We start from the raw sequence: 5,701 nt of genomic DNA on the forward strand, positions 1-5,701 counted from the left end.
TCACTTTCAATAGATAGGGACATATTCAAAACTTTAAGTACATCCATTTTAAAAGTAGTCTTTTTGATAACTTCTGTTTTAGGGCAACATTTTATTTGGATCTGATTCAATTATCATTCTTCCCAATTGTAATAAGGTGATGTGCTTTTATAACAGAAATGTCCAGGTACATTTTATTATTTCTGTGCTCCCAAATGGTGCCCCTTTGGATTATAGAGTGTAATAGAGAGGAGAGAAATAGATAAAGCACATACTCATCCATAAGTCGTAAGAGGGAAATACACACATGTTCGTGCTCCTTTCAAAGTATTTATATTCATTTTAAATCCTGGGAGCAACTGGACAGAACAAATGTGTTAACCGTGCATTCTAAACCAGCATTAGAATCTAAGCTGCTCTGGTCAAATTATAAAAGAAAAGCTTGTTTTTGGCTGTTTTTTTTTTTAAATCCTGTTTAACACTCCTCAGGAAACATGACACTTTTACCTCTTCAAACTTATGTTTAATTTGTGCTCACTTCCCATCCTGATCTGTTCACATGATGATAACTCAGGTTTTACTGTTTCCTCCCGCTCTGTTCCTCAGCTGGCAGAAGTACTGTGGTACTAAGAAAAGCTGAATCCGTCGGTCATAGTGTGTCAGGCCTCAGATTTCAATAAAAATTCTATTTTGTTAAATATTCAAAGTCTTCCAAGGATTTATGCTAATATTTATAACAATATACCAATACGCACCTTTACATGCATCCATTAATTTCCTATGTGATGGCAATAGGTGAATGACAAGATAGAATATTTCATGGAGGAAATTATATGTACACTTTATGTAAATATATACTTATAATACTTTATAATATAAATACTTTATTAATATATAATATGCATTATATATTAATAAAATATATAGTAATAATCTTTATAGCTTCCATTCAGCTAAGAATAGCACATAATCCACTTTTAATAAATATTTGTAAAAGTGTTAAAATTCAAAGGAACTTTCTGTTCTTAGAACTTGAGTCTTTTAATGAATAATAAATCAAATAAGGTTGATAGAAAAATGAAATCCTCTGAGGTTATAAAGAAAATTAGAAAACATGTGAAAGACTGTCATCCAAATATCTGTTATATTCAGTTAGAATATAGGTTTAAATTTATTCCATTCAGGATACACCCTATTTTTTTAGTTTGATTAATTTACTTACTATGTTATTAAAATTTTTTATTTGAAAGGTAGAGGCAGATCTTCCATCTGCTGGTTCACTCCCCAAACACCTGTAACAGCTGAGGCTGAGTCAGGTCAAGGCCAGAATCTGGGAAGTCCAGGTTCCCAAATGTGTGGCAGGAATCCAACTACTTGAGCCATCACCTGCTGCCTTCCAGAGAGCCCATGAGCGAAAAACCGGAGTCAGGAGCTCAGGAGGACTCAAATCTAGATTCTCCAATATGGGACATGATCTCTCAAGTGGTATCTTTACCACTGTGCCAAGCATTCATCCAGGAGACATCATGTATAATATATATACTCAATATCATTGTGCCTGGTTAACACTAAACAATGGTTGTTACAAAGTTAGTGCATATCATATAGAAATCAGAAAATATTATTAATCATAATATTGTAAATGTACTCCCAGTTTGTAAGAATCCATTTATTAATCTTTTGCATGTCTATAAAGCTTTCTTATGCTTTTACCTATTTATAAGTATCCTTATGGTACCTGTTGCTGCATTTTTCACATTCTGGAGCCAACAAAATATTTAGTAAACATTATCAATTAGTTGGCGTTAATGTGTTTTTTTATACTACTTGTTGAACTTGTAATGTAGGGTTAATCTTATGAGTATAAAGTAAATTGAAATCGATTTTTGTAAAAATTAAGAGTGGGTGGCCAGCGCTGCGGCTCACTAGGCTAATCCTCCGCCTGCGGTGCTGGCACCCCAGGTTCTAGTCCCGGTCGGGGCGCCGGATTCTGTCCTGGTTGCTCCTCTTCCAGTCCAGCTCTCTGCTGTGGCCCGGGAAGGCAGTGGAGGATGGCCCAAGTGCTTGGGCCCTGCACCTGCATTGGAGACCAGGAGGAACCACCTGGTTCCTGGCTTCGGATAGGTGCAGTGCGCCGGCTGTAGCAGCCATTTAGGGGGGTGAACCAACGGAAGGAAGACCTTTCTCTCTGTCTCTCTCTCTCTCACTGTCTAACTCTATCTGTCCAAAAAAAAAAAAAAAAAACAAAAACTAAGAGTGGAATAGGAGGAGAAGGAAGAAGGGTAGGTGTATGGACAGGAGGGAGAGTAGGGTGGGAGGTATCACTGTGTTCCTGAATCTGTACATATGAAATACATGAAACTTGTATACCTGAAATAAAATTTTTAAAAACGTTAATAAAATGAAAAAAAAAGTTGGCATTAATAGAAAACTAGTGGCTAATATTGTCAACGTCTAACTCCAAATTTGTCAATGTCTAACTCCAAATTTCCTATAAATTCAAAATTATCAAAATGACCACCAAGGTCATCTCACATATTCTTTGGAATGACTTTTTCATCATGGCCGAGATATCTTCAGTGCTCTCAAACATCTGTCACCTCCCAGGAATATTTTAATAATCACTTTATTGATATATTATTGATACATTGTAAGCTATGATATTTAATGCATGTAGTTTAATGAATTTTGGGATAAGAATATAATTATATATTCATGAACTCATCAAAGTAATAAATATATCCATCCCAATGTTTCCACCTGCTCCTTTTGTTATCATTATGTTATTATTTTAATAGGAATAATTAAAATCTACCCTCACATCAAATGTTAAGTATGTAATATGATATAGAGTATTTTTGTTTAACATGAAGTTCCTAACATAGAGTAATTGAACACTAAGAAACTCAGTATTTTAAAGCTTTGTGTTTCAGTTACAGGAAGGGATTTGGGATTTGGGATTTGGGCGATCCTTAAATCACAACATAGATATCACTGCCTGAGCATCCTCAGCGTAAACCCTGAATAAGCTCTGTTAGACTCCCTCACTTTTCCTGGCAGCTACACTAATCTCTGCCATGTCATTGTTCTGTTGGGCTCTCTGGCATGAGACTGCATGAAAGCAACTTTCCTATGGGAGCTGGCACTTCCTGGAGCAGCCCGGCCACTACTCACCAGGCCAGTGACCTTGCATTTCCTTTTCAGCAGCTGTGATCTCACCCATTGTTTTCATTTATTCACTGGAGTTCTGCGAGCTTGATGAGGGTAGCAGTGAATTTCCCTCTCACATAAATATAGCAAGAGGAGTTTTTAATGGGAGGAAACACTTTGAAAAGAAAAAAAATTCTGATAGGATAAGGAATTTAATAAATCCTGAATGTACTCTTTGCATAACCTCATTAAGGATATGTTCCTCTCTAGAGTCAGCTGTCACATTACACTGGCATTGCCATGTACTCTAAGATGCTCCTTTGTTGACGGTTATTTTAGGCCTCTTCATACACATTCACTTTGCTATCTTTCTGATTTTTCTAATTGTATTTTACTCTAAAGTGATTTTATAGCTTTTATCCAAAATTTGTTTGAGAGGCAGTTTCTTATTTAGTACAAATATCAGGTCTCTAGTAGTAGATTTTAAATGCTTGCAATCATGAAAAACAAACTTATTTAGGTAATATGAAGGCTCTTCAAAAAATCATGGAAAATATGTATCATAAAACGTGTGCATGGGTTACAAAAAGTTTTATGCAAAAACTAACTTTTAATTATATTCTTTCCATGAACTTTTTCTGTCTTGGTATATCGTCTTGTATTCATCAGAGCAAGAGTTGATTTGTAGATCAACAAAAATACCTGTGCTATGATTTTTTTTTTTGGGGGGGGGGCAGGCAGAGTTAGAGAGACAGAGATAAAGGTCTTCCTTCTGTTGGTTCACTCCCCAAATGGCTGCCACAGCTGGCCCTGTGCCGATCTGAAGCAAGGAGCCAGGTGCTTCCTCCTGGTCTCCCATGCAGGTGCAGGGCCCAAGCACTTGGGCCATCCTCCACTGCCTTCCCAGGCCACAGTAGAGAGCTGGACTGGAAGAGGAGCAACTGGGGCTAGAACCCGGTGCCCATATGGGATGCCAGCGCCACAGGCGGAGGATTAACCAAGTGAGCCACGGCGCCTGCCCCAACAATTTGCTTTTTAACAATTTGATTGTATTTTCTGATTCTGCCTGGTACCAACCTCCAACCTTGGAATTCTGACAAAATGCTAGGGTGGCTGGGATAGTACTGGGAAAAAGTAGAAACTGAAGGACAAGAAGTTGCCTGTCTTATTTTGGTACTCTATTATTTTATGATTGTCAAGTAACATACAGATTTTTGGTTGGCCATTTTAGTTGAGATCTTGCATCCTCAATAAACCAGAGTCTGGGGTACTCTGATCATTGCAGATGGCAAAGCACTGATACTGGTCCCTGGCTGTGCCTGTTGATAACCTTTCATGATGATAGCAACCAAGGTCTCCTTCTATGTGTTGTTCCATATATATCCACATAGATCACTTTTATGCTTTCTAACTATGTGGGCTAGCCAAACTCCACATGACCCAGGGTCTCCCTGTCCAAAAAGGAAGAGGAAGAGATGAGGAAGGGGATGCTCTTTAATGATCACTTCATTCTACTGAGTACTTCTCAACATGTATTTATCTTCTCTAATGCTTTAAGGACGTGACAGAGAGGAAGTCTGCTTTAGGATGTGTGCAATAGCTTTTCTCCTTTGAGATAATGAATGAAGAAGGCCTTGTAACCAAGGACTGGCAGGCAATGTGGATTGTTGAGGGTGGGAACAGAACAAATGCAAGAGAGTCTCACGGGACACAGAATTTAAGGAGACATTTCTCCCTAGGCTTGTGCTGGTGCCTTTTTTTTTAACAACAACATAAAAAATTATTTATTTGAAAGGCAGAGTGACAGAGAGCAAGGGAAAGAGAATAGATCTTCCACCTACTGGTTCAAATTGTCCCAATTGCTGGGACTGGACAAGGCAGAAGCCAGGAGTCTTGCAACTCCATCTGGCCCTCTCACATGGCTGGCAGGGACCATCATCCACTGCTTTCAAAGGTGCATCAGCAGAGGGCAAATTGGAAGTGGAGTAGATGGGAGCGGAACTGGGGCTCTAATATGGGATGCAGCATCTGCTGAACCTTTATTTACTTTTAAAAATATTTACTTATTTGAAATAGTGACAGAGATGGTGTCATCTTTTTTTTTTGCTTGCAAATGCATTAAATTTTAATCTTTAATATTCAATATTAGTGCTTTAGGAAATGTTTTCCCTGAACCAAGAATGCTAATTACGTAAAAATACATGCACATAAAAATTCATTCTCCATTTTCCAGGGAAAGAACAATCCAAGTGTAACTTCTACAATAGTCAAGTTTTTAAATTATAGTTAAAGTCTTGATCACCTCATTTATTAGCTCTAAGTTACATATTTAAACATTCAACAACTATTACAATTTATAAATGCAAGGCGCCATTACATAGTAAAATGATTCCTCTAGAGTGGATGTGTCCCTTCTCCCACCAACTAATGAAACAACAACAACAATGTCTATTAGTTTAATCTCTTTAGATGACTCACTGCTGCACAGGCTAATTCTCTTATCCACTCCCGTGTTTATGTTGAGTACATGTATGAGTGGGTTGAATAGAATGCACCAACAATCTCTTTAAGG

General features: G+C 37.7%; 1 protein-coding gene across 1 annotated transcript in view; it reads left to right on the forward strand.

Annotated features, from left to right (window-relative positions):
- THSD7A (thrombospondin type 1 domain containing 7A) overlaps positions 1-5,701 on the forward strand; it is a 449,664-nt gene that overhangs the window by 206,942 nt on the left and 237,021 nt on the right. The gene's annotated exons all lie outside the window — the stretch shown is intronic.

Source organism: Lepus europaeus, chromosome 20 (genome assembly GCF_033115175.1).
Source record: "Lepus europaeus isolate LE1 chromosome 20, mLepTim1.pri, whole genome shotgun sequence".
In the NCBI taxonomy this organism is placed as follows: Eukaryota; Metazoa; Chordata; class Mammalia; order Lagomorpha; family Leporidae; genus Lepus; species Lepus europaeus.